Source organism: Myodes glareolus, chromosome 8 (assembly GCF_982192425.1).
Source record: "Myodes glareolus chromosome 8, mMyoGla1.1, whole genome shotgun sequence".
Classification (NCBI taxonomy): domain Eukaryota; kingdom Metazoa; phylum Chordata; class Mammalia; order Rodentia; family Cricetidae; genus Myodes; species Myodes glareolus.
This window is the reverse complement of record NC_142033.1, coordinates 67307500-67322910: the sequence shown is the minus strand read 5'-3', so window position 1 is coordinate 67322910 and position 15411 is coordinate 67307500. Positions and strand designations below refer to the sequence as shown.

At 44.7% G+C, this 15411-nt stretch overlaps 2 non-coding genes across 2 annotated transcripts; both read left to right on the top strand.

Annotated features, from left to right (window-relative positions):
* The first annotated feature begins 5594 nt into the window (after positions 1-5594).
* On the top strand, positions 5595-5699 carry LOC148121181 (U6 spliceosomal RNA). The gene has a single exon (XR_015738661.1). It is a non-coding gene; the product is annotated as a U6 spliceosomal RNA (small nuclear RNA).
* Positions 5700-14974: 9275 nt separating this feature from the next.
* LOC148121180 (U6 spliceosomal RNA) lies at positions 14975-15080 on the top strand. The gene has a single exon (XR_015738660.1). It is a non-coding gene; the product is annotated as a U6 spliceosomal RNA (small nuclear RNA).
* Positions 15081-15411: the final 331 nt, after the last annotated feature.

The window sequence follows — 15411 nt, the reverse complement described above, 5'->3', positions numbered from 1 at the left end:
AAGGTTTGCTAGTTGCTTTATGTTCTTGTACAGCCTGAATGGCTGGTGATCTTTTTCCATAATACCTCATTATATCCTTCCCAGAATTTTGAGTTCCTGGGACTACAGGAATATTAATCTGGGTATTCCATTGCTGTAGCAGGTCACGGCACCATAAATTTATTGCAATATTGGCTATATATGATCTTAGTCTTCCTATTTGCCCTTCAGGCCAATGAATGGGTATGCATTCAACCCATTTTGTGCTTTGTTTAACTCGATAGGGTTCCAATTCCCAGGAACTGAAAATCTACCTCTTGAAGAGGCCAATTTGGATGCCAAGATTCTGGAGTAATGATACTTAAATCTGCACCTGTGTATAATAAGCCTTCAATAAAAATGTCATTTATACAGACTCTTAGCTTTGGTCTTTGATCATTAATAGAAGTCTGTGAAAATACAGGTTTACTCTGTCCTACTGGATTTTTTGACTCATTCTCCACATGTAACCCATCATTTAGACCAGTATTGCTTTTTTACAGCAGACATTGGAATTTTTAATTTTCTTGGTGAGACAGGTTCTCCACTGTAACTGGGAATAACTGGGCCACTTTTGGCTTGGGGGCCTGTGAGAGGCCCCTCAAGGGGTTTACTGATGGTATCGGATTGCCTTGTCTGTCTGTTGTTGACCTGAATTCGTTGGCCCAGTGTTGACCTTTACCACACTTCTAAATATACCTGAAGGTTAAGGTCTCCTATTGTCATTCCCAGAGGAGATATTATTCCTAGAAATTCTTTGACTGCAATCCCTTTTCAGATATCCTAATTTACCACAATTAAAACACCTGGCAATTTGTCTCCTCATTGCTTTGGAATTCGCTTTCCTACCCAAGATTTATCATTCTAGCCAAATGGTTCAACATTCATCATATGCTGAATCCATTCATCCATAGGTACTGATCTAGACCTTAAGGCCCAATTATCTTTCTACATTCTATGTTTGCACTTTCAAAAGCCAGAGATTCAAGAATTATTTGTCTAGCTTCGGGGTCTGTTACTCCTATTTGCAGAACCTTAATTAATCTTTGCAAAAAGTCAGTAAAGGGCTCTCTCTGTCCCTGCCTAACCCTGGGCAGATTCGATTCTTTTCCCTGGATCTTGTGTTCTATTCCAAGCATTCAAGGGCTGCTTTGTGAATTAGGAACAATACTTCCTCATTGTAAAGAGCTTGGACCTGTGGATCAGCATATGCTCCTACACCAAGAATTTAATCTTGGGAAACCTCCACACCTTTTGCTCTTCCTTGCTGTTCCATATGTTTGGATTCTTCTCTGAAATAAATTCCAAACATCAAGGAAGATCCATCATCTAATACCGCAGACACTGAGAGACATCATGGGAAGTAGCTTTGACATTAGAAGCCCAAGTCCTTATTTCCTCAAACAAATGCAGAGTACAAGTCATAATTAATGACAGCTTGCTTAATTTCTTTTAGATCATTCATTCCTATTGCCATCCATCTACCTTCTTTGAATCCCTTTGAGCCTTTAGAAGTTGATGCTTTGTCAGAGTAAATTACAGGGTATGACATGAAAACCCTGGGTAAACCAGTTCTGACAGCTGGTGGTGACATTGTATCCCATCCTTGTGCCTTCTTACTCTGTTCACCCACCAGCTCCAATAATTTCTTCGATTATTTCAAATCTTTTTATCATTGTCTATCTTAAAGCCTGAGTCTCCTGACCTGCATGTGTTTCTAGTGGTTTCACTAAGGTATCAATTTTTTTGGTGCCCATTCTGCACCTGTGATTACAAGGCCTTAATGTTTCCTTTCAAAGATAACATCTCTACATTGAACTTTTCTTGGATATCATGTAGATTCCCGTCCTGGAGGTACATTCTGTCTGTTACCTTATCAAAACTTTGTGATAACTTCTGAACATCAAATTCAACAGCCTGAACCCTTTCAGGTAACTTCTAGTACCCTTAGATATGGAGTCAATTTTGCCTATCATATTATCCACTTGTTCAGATAACCTCTGATTTTCAATAATTTTAACCCTTTCAACTAGCCTTTCATTATTCATAAAGATTGTATCACTCTTAGGAGTACCATATTCTTCCTTAATGATAGAGTATGGAAAAGTAAACTGAAATCTAGTAACTAATAAATTGAGGTATCCCCATAGTCATATAAACCTCGCATGATATAATCCATTGAATTAGTAAAGAAAGCAGTAAAAGTTGCTTTGGAAAAGAAAACTGCCATATTACCTGTTATCCAGCAGGTGGTGCTTTTGCTTAGTCACGACTAGAATCACTGCAAAGGTGACAGAAATGGGGTCCTGTTTCAGTGTCCGCCTTAGTATTTGTTAAAAACTGGGAAATCATGAGTTGCTCAACAAAGTAAATGTAATTAAATCAAATTCCATACATGGAACTAAAAACCCAGAATCCAGGGATAGAGAAGAGCAATCTGGAAGCCGCATATGCGTCCACGTGACAGAGTCGCCCCGAGGGGTTTCAGCTTTCAGCAGCTGCTTGTGCTCTGACTTGTGCCACTTAAGCACTGTGCTTGTGAGGGAGATTTAAAAACGACTCAGAGCATACCAGGTGGGTAGAGACTGTCCAGGCCTGTGAAGTCCGGGAGGCATGGAGTTTAAATCCACGTGGGGAGGCAAACAATAGTGTGTGGGGACTTGAAGTCAATCTGAGGCTTGTAAAAAGAAGATATAAAGAATTGCAGCAAGAAAAGCCACTGAGTGATAATTTATATTGAACTGCTGGCTCCACACACAGGGCACAGGCCACGACTGAGGGGAGGGCTCGTGCCAAGCAGAGCTGGTGGCAGGCAGCCTAATGGGAGGAAGAAGGGTTGTAAAACCAAATGCTGGGGCGCCAGAAGATGGCGTAAGTCACAAACAGTCCCACAACAGTTTGGAATTATGATTAATAGAATGCTTATTTATTTAAAGGGAAAAAACTTGCAAATCACCCTTCCAGACAACAGCCCTCTGCGCGATCAGGAAAAGAGTCGAGTAGCCATAAGCGGAGCCGCAAGCAAGAGAGCGAACTCACGGCTACTGCTGTTTTTTAAAGCAAACAAGACCATGCCCAAGTGGGCTAGTATTGTAAAGTCTAATGGCTGAAGGAGCAGAAGCAGCTCCCTCAGCTCTCTCTCTCTCTCTCTCTCTCTCTCTCTCTCTCTCTCTCTCTCTCTTCCTTTCTAAAACAAAACTGGAGTACATGATGAACCTATGGTTTCAGATTGGTCCATTCCAAGAAGTTTCATTTCCCTTTTATTCCTGCAATAGATATAGCTTTTCCGGTTGTTTATTTGAACCGCTTTACTCGAGGGTGATTCAGGCAGCTCTCGGGCATCCATCAGGAAGTTATTTGGTTGCCCATTGTCACCCATTCCTGGGGCTCCCCTGGTGGGATAGCAATTTGCTTGTCAACTTCACTATCTGGAATGAACTACAGTCAAATGTTGGGCACAGCTGTGATTTCCTGCTTGGTGGAAAGTGTGTGGATCCAGGTCTAGTCCAAACCTTTGATATAGGAAGGCATACGCCTGTGCCTTGATCTTTTTCTTCCCCCATAAACATACCACATTTATTATGTGCAATGGACAGAAAGTAGGCGATCTTTATGGAGTGCAGTCTCAAGCTGCAATAATCCCAGAGGATTTCATCAGCCCCCCACTCTAGGCTTCCATTTCTCGGTATCGTGTAGCAACTTTCCCTAGTTTATTGCTGCAAAGGCAGTGTCTGCTCTCCAGATCACAGACCCAGGACTGAAAACTTTTGGGGCAGAAGATTGTAACAAGAGGTTGTCTTGGTCATTGTTTTGGACCTGAGTATATCCAGGAGCTCAGAACAAAGTTGTTCCAATCTGTCTACAAGTATTAGGCCCCTGTCATAGGACTCCAGAAGGGCAGGGTATAGCTCCTGGATCACTGCTCAGTTTGGCTGTGTGGTGAAGACAGTTGCTTCAGGACAGACAGAGTTTATTGTAGAAATTGATCTTGAGCTGTGAGCATTGGCTCAGGGCAGGCATGAAAATACTAAATTCATACTTGTCCAGTCAACATTTTTCCAGTTCCAGAGTTTTCATGTGTCTTTGATTCTCTGAAAGAAAATTCCAAGTGACTTAATCCACTTACATAAAAGTGAAGAACTCAGGTACAGATGTTTGAGTTCAGATGGGCTCATGGACTGAGGCAGGAAATCCAAATATTAGAGGGGGCAGTAAGTGATGGGAGAGGGTTGAACCTCAGGATTCTGATGTTTCCCATCCTGAGGCTAGGCTTATGTGTAATAAGCACAACTTATTCATTAATCAGAACCTCGAGGTCTCCAGGTGGGCTAGTCTATCAGTGATCAATATGAAGACAAGGTAGGGTCCAGGCAGGTACCATGGCCCTCAGGACATGTGCATGTCTGTTCAGGAAGTCCACCTCAAACATTGGCAGGAAGCAGCATCCTGGGGCAAGTCCTTCATAGCAGAAATGGTGAAGGCTTCCTTCCACAGAGCAAGTGCTCTATTGCAAACTGCTGGATGGTTGGGGCTTGGTCTCCCATTGTGACTCTTTTTCAGAATTAATGACCCTAATCTGGACACCAGTGAGAGGCCTGTAAATCCAGGCAGGGGCAGACTGTGGTTCCAGGCTTGGAGACTCTTTGTCTTGGATCTGAAGGTTGGAAGACACAGGCCTTTGATTCAGATACAGAGGCGGGAAGATACACACCTTCAATCAATATCTTGAGACAGGAAGTCATACTTCTGTGGGAAGTTTGGGTGTAAGCACAAAAAGAAAATCTTTTACTTTGTTTGCTTGCCCTTGCATGGCTAGCACATCCATTCCCTCACACATTTTGGAGCCTACTTCTTTGATATAATTTTCTAACCTATCTAGAAGTCCAGCTGAGACTTCCAGTCTTGTGGGACTGGGCAACTACTAGGATCTAGAACTTTCTGTTCACAGCTAACCATTGTGGGACTAGTTGAATTGCAGCCTGTAAGTCACCCTTTGGTCCCTCCCTCATCACCTGACTAATTCTTGCCCCCATCATTTGCCTTTGTCCTTTCCCCACCCCTTCTGAGTTTTGTTAGTGTCTTGCAAAAGAGAATCTTTCAAATTTAAGTCACAATCTACCATAATCTCTGGGTAAATGCCAGAAAGGCCCAAGAACGTGATGCCATAGGATGAATACTTCAGTGTTCAGGTCTTGTGAGCTGTGGACAAAGCTACATTTATGAGCTTTCTTTTCTCATCCTTCCTTCCTTCCTTCCTTCCTTCCTTCCTTCCTTCCTTCCTTCCTTTCTTTATTTCTTTCTTAAGTAAATCTGGAGTAGATAATGAACCTATGGGGTCAGATTTGTCCATAACAAGAAATTTCATGTCCCTGTTATTCCTGCAATGGATATAACTTTGCTGTTTGTTCTTCTGAACCACTTTTGTTTGAGGGTGGATCAGGATGCTCGCTAGGATCCATCAGGAATTATTTGGTTTCCCATTGTTACCCATTCCTGGGGCTCCCCTGGTGGGATGGCTATTTTTGCTTATCAAGTTCACTGTATCTGGAATGAACTGCAATCAAGAAATGTTGGGCATGCTTGCTAAGGCAGCATATATACTAAAATTGGAGTGATAGAGAGAGATTAGCATGGTCCCTGTGGAAGGATGACACACAAATCGTGAAGCTTTCCATATTTTTTATTAGTCATAAACAAAGTACAATAAGCCTATAGTTCAGGATCCTAGAGAAACTAAGAAATAAGGTGAATCCAAAGAAAAATATATACAGACTCAACTGGCAATTGGAATCAGACAAATTTGGGATCAGGGAGCAGGAGGTAGAAGGAAGGGGGAAGAACGGGGGTTGACAAGAACTTGAGGGAATGGGGATAGTTGAGATGGAGGAAGGACAGATATGAGAGCAAGGAAAGAGATATATTGAGGGAGCCATTATGGAGTTAGTAAGAAACTTGGCACTAGAAAATTGCCCACGAACCCACAGGGATGACCCCAGTTAAGACCATAAGCAGTAGAGGACAGGGTATCTGAACTGATCTTACCCTGTAGTCAGACTGATTATCTTAAATATCACCATAGACCCTTTGTCCAACAACAGATGGGAAAAGAGGCAATGACCCACATCAAAACACTGGACTGAGCTCCCAAGTTCCAGTTGAAGAGTGGAAGGAGTCAGAGTATAAGCAAAGAATTCAAATCCATGAGGGGTCATCCACTGAGAGTTTGCTTGAGCTAATGGTAGCTCACCAACTCTAATTGGACTGGGAGTGAATAAGCATGGAACAAATCAAGTCCTTCTGAAGGGGATTGACAATTAGGGCAGACTGAGGGGCCACTGACAGTGACACTGGGATGTGTCTCTACTTGCATATGCTGGCTTCATGGGATCCTACTATCTTTGGATGTAAACCTTGCTCAACCAAGATGTAGTAGGGAGGGCCATGAACTTTCTACATGGCAGGACACATGGCCCTCCTTAGGGTTGGATTGGTAGGTGGGAGGCTCTGTGTAGGGAGAGGGAGGAGGGGACTGGGAAGGGGAGTGGTAAAATTTGGATTGGTATTGTTTTTAAGTTATAATAAAAACTTAGAAGTTGGGCACAACTGTGATTTCCTTCTTGGTGGAAAGTGTGTGAATCCAGTTCTAGTCCAGACCTTTGAGACAGGAAGGCACATGCCTGTGCCTTGATCTTTTTTTCTTCCCCCAGAAACAAAGCACATTTATTATGTGCAATGGACAGAAAGTAGGCAGTCTTTGTGGGGAGCTGTCAAGCTGCAATAATCCCAGAGAGGATTTCATCAATCCCCCATTCTAGGCTTCCATTTCTCGATACCATATAGCAACTTTCCCTAGTTTATTGCCAGCAAAGAGAGGGTCTGCTCTCCAGGTCACAGACCCAAAATTTAACTTTTAGGGCAGAAGATTGTAACAAAAGAGTTTGTCTTGGTCTTTGTTTTGTACCTGAGTATATCCAGGAGCTCAGGACAAAGATGTTCCAATCTGTCTACAAGTATTAGGCCCCTGTCATAGGACTGCAGAAGGGCAGGGTATAGCTCCTGGATCAGCTGCTCAGTTTGGCTGTGTGGTTGAAGACAGTTGCTTCAGGACAGAGTTTATTAATGTAGAAACTGACCTTGAGCTGGGAGCATTGGTATAAAAATACTAAATTTGTAATCATCCAGTCAACATTTCTCCAGTTCCAGAGTTTGCATGTGTCTTTGATTCTTAAAGAATAATCCAATTGTTTTATGTCACTCACATAAAGGTGCCAAACTCAGGTACAGATGTTTGAGCTCAGAAGGATTCAGGGATTGGGGGAGGTAGTCAAGTCTGTGAGAGGTGGCAGTAAGTGATGGACAGGGTCTTAATGCCAGCATTCTGATGGTTCCTATCCTGAGGCTAGGCTTATGTGTAATACGTACAACTTCATTAAGCAGAACCTTCAAGGTCTCCAGGCGTGTGGGGGTGCCTTTATCAGTGATCCAATGCGAAGAGGTGGTAGGGGCCAGGCAGGCACCATGGCCCTCAGGACACATGCACATCTGTTCAGGAAGGCCACCTCAAACATTGTCAGGGAATAACATCCTGGGGCAGTTCTTCAGAGCAGAAAGGCCAAGGCTTCCTTCAGTAGGTATTTTATTGCTAGTTGCTGGATGGTTGGTTGGTTGGGATGACTATGTTACACTCATTATACAGTTCACACTATGGTACCATTCTCAAGCTGAGCAAGGGCCTGGAGATTAAAAGAACACACAAGAGACATGGGTCATTTGTGAGAAGATAAAGCTGAATGCAGTTTATTCAAACTTAGAGAAAGCATTATATACCTAGCTGATGCACAATGGAATTTCCTAAAGAGAGTGAGAAAATGCCATGCCCGAGATGGAGTAAACAATGGCCCTATAGCTAACCACCAGGGGGCCAGAGGGAGCACAGGAACAAAAAGAATGTTTAGCTGGAAAATGCAACAAGATGTCTGACCAGAAACTGTCCTCTAGTTAAACCATGGGAGGAGGGGTAGACCCATGGACCCTACTGTTGGTGGGGCTTGGTCTCCCATTGTGACTCTTTTTCAGAATTAATGACCCTGATCTGGACACCAGTGAGAGGCCTGTAAATCCAGGCAGGGGCAGGCTGTGGTTCCAGGCTTGGAGATTCTTTTCTTGGATCTGAAGGTGGAAGACACAGGCCTTTGATTCAGGAACAGAGACGGGAAGATATACACCTTTAATCAAAATCTTGAGACAGGAAGTCATACTTCTGTGGGAAGTTTGGAAGTAAGCACAAAAAGAAAATCTTTTACTTTGTTTGCTTGCCCTTGCATGGCTAGCACATCCATTCCCTCACACATGTTGGAGCCTACTTCTTTGATATAATTCTCCAGCCTATCTAGAAGTCCAGCTGAGACATTCAGTCTTGTGGGACTGGGCAACTACTAGGATCTAGAACTTTCTGTTCACAGCTAGCCACTGTGGGACTAGTTGAATTGCAGCCTGTAAGTCACCCTTTGGTCCCTCCCTCATCACCTGACTCATTCTTGCCTCATCATTTGCAGATTGAAAGGCATAGGACACGGAGGCTTTTACCCAGATTTCAAAGGAAGGTCTGGTGCGGGAGCATTGTCTGTAGTCTATCAAATCTTAAATGGCTGATTGGCCAGGAAAGAAGTATAGGAGGGGAAACCCAGACAGGAAGTAGAGGTGGAGCAAAGAACAGGAATATTCTGGGAAGCAGGAATCTCCCTCTGCAGTTCTGCCCAGACCACCGGAGAGGCAAGATGTAAGGTGCCCTGCTGGAAAAGGTACTGAGCCATGTGGCTAACATAAATAAAAATAATGGGCTAACTTAAGTTACAAGAGCTAATGGGCCAATCCAATAACTCATGGAGATCTCTGTGTGATTTTTCTCTGGGAAATGCTGGTTGTGGGGTACTGGGCAGGACAGATACAAGAAGCAGGGCTACTTCATGTTACAAAGGTCTTTGAGGCAAGGAAGTGTTCATCAGGGCTGGGTCCTTCGGGGATCTTCCTGAGAAGACCACGGGCAGTCCTGGCAGTGAAGGCCATTGGAGATACTAGGAATGTGGAAATCTGCCAAGGGAAGCTACAATGAGCAGAGCCAGCACAACAGGAAGTCATGGTGTTGTCTTCTACCAAAAAGTCCACACGAATGGGGTTTCCCAAACCTCTTGACGCTTACAACATGCCGCCATGTGCCCTACCTGGTAGATATGAACTATAGGATTAGAATTACCCTCATGGGTTTCAGTCTTGACCTAGTCTGAACTTTTAGTCAGTGTCCTTTCTCTCCTTTGGGAGCCATGTTTGTTCTATGCTATTGTATCTTAGAAGAATCAGTGTATTAACTTCATGATTATTTTTATATTGACTCATAGCTATGTTTTTTCTTGAGTCCTAGAGAAGAATTTGATGTTGGAACTTAATCAAAACCTTGTGAATTTGTCACTCAAACTCTGGCATTGTGGGAGGCACAAATGCTTGTTTCTGATATAACACTTAAAAGACAGTCGGTATCATTATCATGTTTGCACTGTGAAGAGCAGTTAAGTGCTCTTATGTCACCAAGAACAAACTTTTCTGTCTCTTGGATGACATCAGGGAGCTGTGATTACTTGCTGGCCAATGCTTGTCTCAATTGTGTCGCAAAATAGGCTGTAGGGTAAGGGATCCAAACACATAGAAGAGCATCCATATCTCATAGATCTTCCTAAGGAGGGCATCTAGGATCTAGGTAACCTCAAGAACAAGCACTGCTGATTGTTTTGTTCTCAACAGTGGGAGCTGGTTTGTTTGAACTCAGAAAATCCATATCAGGAGAGGTGTAAGTACAAAATACTTTCAGAGCCCCAGCTTTGCCTAGAAACCAATATATGGTTCTGAATTTAAGAGGACCTTTATGTCCCGCGCTACCGTCTCGCCAGCAAGAACCACGCGGTACACATAGGATCCTTCTGCAGAAAAGCTTTATGTCTCTTGGGAGCTAGAGCATAAGCCACATGGCGGAGACCCAGATAAGATGGAACCCATCCCTTATAAAGGAAACAGACCCCACTCTGGACGTGTCATTCTTGGATTGGTCAACTGCTCCCAGTCCCAGGTGAAACCTTGGGAGTAGTGGAAAATACCAACACATGTGAGCTTTCTAGCTCACCTGGCGGTGCAGCGCCATCTATGGTGGAGAGTGTGGTTGCGGCCCTCTACATCTCCCCCTAATTTTACTTCTTTGCAGAAAGGCAACTCCCTAGGAAGGTAAAGATAGAGGTCGCACTTCCCAAAATGAAAACATTAAAATGGGCTTACACGGAATCTGTCCCTAGGCTCATGACACCTGGAACCTATCCGGCCTGCCCTCTGCCAATTTTCTGGGAAAGGGAATATACGGCAAGAAACCCTTAAGCAGAGCGACTTATCTCTCAGAGAGGGCCATTCTCTGTGCGATGCTCTTCAGCTCGACAACCTTCAGGGCTAGCTAAGCCAAGCACTCCACCCTGTGCAATGGACCACAGTCCTAGGGGTGCAGGAGCTGGTTGGCTTAAACCTTACTGCTTTAACATAGATAACCACACATCAGTAGAGGCCCCCTGTTCCAGGGCAGCCAACGCTTGTGCAATAACCACTTTGTCCCTACGATTTTGGGATTTGAGTCAGCAGACCATCCAGAGGAAAAACACTAATCCATAGCATAGGACTGTTCCAAAACATTTCCACCCCCACCCATTCTTTGAAGTAGGGGAATGAGAGACACGGCCCAGGACTGAAGTCTTACGGCCAAGCTTATAAATCATCTCTAGGACAGTAGGGAGGGGGCCCAGAGTCTTATTGGTTGTAAAAAATCGGGGAGACACCGCCATCCTATAGTTGACTGGTAACAACTTCAGGAAGGCTGAGAGCGTCCTCCATCGGTGCTCTGTCATCCATCCGCAAAATGGCAGGAGGAACAGCAGCCAGGTCCTCAGGCGAATCCGTATGTTGTGGATCACTCTTCACTGTTCGGGTCAATCGCTCTGGCAACCAGAATGGGCTTTCTTGATCCTGTGGGAAGACACAAACAGCTCCCCTGGATCTCAATAAGATGGGATCCGGGCCTTTCCATTCATTAGAAAGCACATCTTTCCACTTAACCAAATCTTTGGGCCGCTGCGGATCCGAACAATGTCGTGTTGCAGCATTTTGGCCATTATCATCCAGATTTAAAAAATTTATGGTGAACAGAGCCATTTGGGCAAAGCTGAAAGCACCGGGAGTCCTCGCTGCACAGGCCCAAAGAGGTGCATTTGTTCATTAACTGCTCTCAAATCATGCAGCAAGCGCCACCTTCCAGATTTCTTTCTAATGACAAAAATGGGTGTATTCCACGGAGAGGTGGATGGTTCTATGTGTCCCAGAGCCAACTGCTCATTAACTAGCTGATTCACTGCTTCCAGTTTTTCAGAGGTAAGTGGCCACTGGGGAACCCATACGGGGGTCTCTGTTTTCCACGGTATGGGCCGTGCTGCCCCAGTGGCGCCTAGGAAAAACCCAGGCCCTGTTTGCTGATATTAGGTTTAGGATTTATTGGCTCCCGTATTCCCTGCTGGGAGCGACCCAAGCCCCTTCCTGGCCTATGACCCATTCTGATCATTATATCTTGGGCCTGAGATAAATATGCATTAGATAGGGTCAATCCCATGCCCTACATCACGTCTCTTCCCCATAAGTTGACCGGCAGGGGGAGGACATATGGTGTAAAATATCCTGACTGCCCTTCATCTGTTTCCCAGGTTAATCTGGTGGAGCTAATGGTGGGGTTTGCACTGTCGCCCAAGCCCTGTAGGGCATGAGACGACTCAGTAACTGGCCAGGACTGTGGCCACCAGCGCGATGAGATAATACTTTTGTCTGCGCCGGTGTCCAAAATGCCTTCGAAGCATTTACCATTGACCCAAAGGGGCAATTTGGGTCGATCTTGAAGGCTAACAACCAAGTAGGCTGAATCCTGTCCTGTTGACCCCATTAATCTATTCTCCGGCCTCTGGTGGATGTCTGCCGGGAGAAGCAGTAACTGAGCTATCCTGTCTCCTTTACTGATGGAAAAAACTCCACTAGGGCAAGAGCATAGGGCTTGTATCTCAGCAGTGTGCTGACTATCAACGAGACCTGGGTGGACGATTAATCCCTGTAGGGTAAGCGAGCCACGTCCTAAAATCAGGCCCACGCTTCCAGGGGGTAGGGGCTCAAGCAGCTGCACAGGGACGGGCTGTACCCCCATTTGAGGCATTAATAAGTCGGTGGAGGCACACAAGTCCACTCTTGTTCTGCCTCCGAGGGTCCCTCGGTCGTTGCCCTGACGAACTTGTTCCCATATTTTTGGGGGCCCTGGGACCGAGGGCCCGCCATCCCGTTTTTTGGATCATCAATCTGTGGGTTTCCTAATGGTGGGAGGATCTTACCATGGGCGTCCCTAACGGAGCGGCAGAGCTCTGCCCTATGATAACCTTTACCACAGCGTGAGCAAAGCATAGGGGGCGCTCTCTCCTTTTCTGATGACCTACAGTCCCTTTTTAAGTGTCCTGGCTTCCCGCATTTAAAGCAAACTCTTCTGTCTGGCCCTTTAAAAGGGTGTTTTTGTGACTGCATGATGGCTGCAGCCAAACCTGCATGCTTTTGGCCTTGTGGGCCAATGTTCTCCCCCATTTTTACTTCCTTAGAATTCCTGGAGGGTCCTCTTTCCTTAATTTTTTTTCTCACGCGCGCGTCTAACCTCCCACTGCATTCAGTTTCTGATATTCTGTCCTGAATTTCCTCCGCCTTTGCAACAACCGCTTGGCAAGATTCATCTTTTAAGCAATTTCTGACGGAAAATAAGAGAATTGCTAAGATAAGCATCAAGGCCTGTATGAAACCTTCCCAATGCGGAGACAAGTCAAGCTCAAAACCGAAAAATCCAGGAACAGACATTACCTCTCTGATTATGCAGACCCGCAGTTCTGAATCCTTCCTGAATCCAAGGTGAATCCAAGAGATCCCCGTCGGTGCGGTGGTCAGGATTCCTCGGCGTCCCGAGGGCTTCGGCACCAGTTGTCCCGCGCTACCGTCTCGCCAGCAAGAACCACGCGGTACACATAGGATCCTTCTGCAGAAAAGCTTTATGTCTCTTGGGAGCTAGAGCATAAGCCACATGGCGGAGACCCAGATAGGATGGAACCCATCCCTTATAAAGGAAACAGACCCCGCTCTGGACGTGTCATTCTTGGATTGGTCAACTGCTCCCAGTCCCAGGTGAAACCTTGGGAGTAGTGGAAAATACCAACACATGTGAGCTTTCTAGCTCACCTGGCGGTGCAGCGCCATCTATGGTGGAGAGTGTGGTTGCGGCCCTCTACACCTTTAGATTTGACACAGATTCTGATTGGGTATTGTAGTTTGAGACGTCTCCCCACCACATAAGTCTTGGCATATGAATATTTGATCCCCAGTTGGTGGCCCATTTGGGAAGGATTAGGAAGTGCAACATCTGATCTCTCTGATGGGTCTCCAACTGTATTACTCTTGGTTCAGTTCACGTGTCATTGTACCATTTGCAAGCCAGGCAAGGGACTAAAGATTAAAAACACACAAGACACCTTGGTCGTTCTAAAGGAGATCAGCTGAATGCCGTTTATTCAAAGTTAGGAAAAACCTTTTAAATATCTAGCTGCTGCAGTGGAATACCCCCCATGCAGGTGGGAAATTATCATGCTTAAGGTGGAGTCAATAATGGCCCTATAGCTAACAACCAGGGTGGCAGAGGGTGCACAGGAACAAACAGGTGTCTAGCTGACTGGAAAAAACTGTCCTGAAAATAAAATCTAGAGGCAGGGGTAGATCCATGGGTCCTACAAGGGAGTTCTGGCTTTACTGGGGAAAGTGTGTCACTGGGGATGGGCTTTGAGGTTGCAAAAAAAAAAAAATCAAACAAATCAATCAAACAAAATCAGAAACAAAAAAAAAACAAGCAAAAAACAAACCAAAAAAAGTTGGCACCATCTTGAGTGTGCTCTATACCACCTGCTTGCTTTAAGATGTTGAGTTCACAGCTATTTCTGCCACATGGTGTAGCTCAGCCATCGTGTTCACTCAACCTTCCGGAACCTTGAGCCTCACAAAGACCCTTCCTGTAAGCTGCTATGGGTGTGGTGTTTTAAAACAATGACAGAAAAGCAACCGCTGGCGATACTAACCTCTTTTCCTCACTTTAATCAAAATGTTAGACCAATTGTGTACAAATTTTGGTCTAATGAAGTGGCACTTGAGGTAACATGTAGCAGGGATTTTATCACCAAAATGGTGTTAAATCCACACTTTCTGTTAATTGAGTCCTGCTATAATAAACATCAACAGACGTCAGCAACACGCCTTCAAAAAGTAAGCCTGCTTCTCTGGTCTCTAGCTAATATCTACCAGAGACTTTTTTCTAAACACTGCAGTAACGCAATCCACAATATTGAAAAGTGGAGTTTCTCACTTCTGTCACTCAAGAGTAACTGAGTTTTGCTGCTTGCTTGCAAAAGCGAATCTTTGAACTTTAAGTCACAATCTACCTTAACCTCCGGGGCCTAAGAACTTGGTGCCATAGGATGAATACCTCATTGTTCAGGGCTTATAAGCTGTGTACAAAGCTATATTTATGAGCTTTTTTTTTTCAAGCAAAGCTGTAGTATAAGGTGAACCTATGGAATCAGATTGGTCCATTCCAAGAAGTTTCATTACCCTGTTATTCCTGCAATGGATATAACTTTTCGGGTTGTTCATCTGAACCACTCTACTCGAGGGTGATTCAGACAGTTCTCAAGCATCCACCGGGAAGTTATTTGGTTTCCTATTGTCACCCATTACTGGAACTTCCCTGGTGGGGTGGCTATGTTTGCTTGTCAAGTTCACTATATCTGGAATGAACTGCAATCAAGAAATGTTGGGCATGCTTGCTTAGGCAGCATATATACTAAAATTGGAACAGTACAGAGAGATTAGCATGTCCCCTGTGGAAGGATGACACACAAATTCATGAAGCATTCCATATTTTTTACTAGTCATAAACAAAGTGCAATAAGCCTATAGTTCAGGATCCTAGAGAAACTAAGAAATAAGGCAAATCCAAAGAAAAACATATATAGACCCAAATGGATGTTGGAATCAGACAAAATTTGGGAGTAGGGGGGCAGAGGGTAGAAGGAAGGGGATAAGGGGGTTGAGGAGAACTTGAGGGAATGGGATAGCTGAGATGGAGGAAGGACAGATGTGAGATCTAGGAAAGATATATTGCGGGAGCCATTATGGAGTTAGCAAGAAACCTGGCACTAGAAAATTGCCAATGACCCCAACTAAGACCCTAAGCAGCAGAGAAGAGGGTGTCTG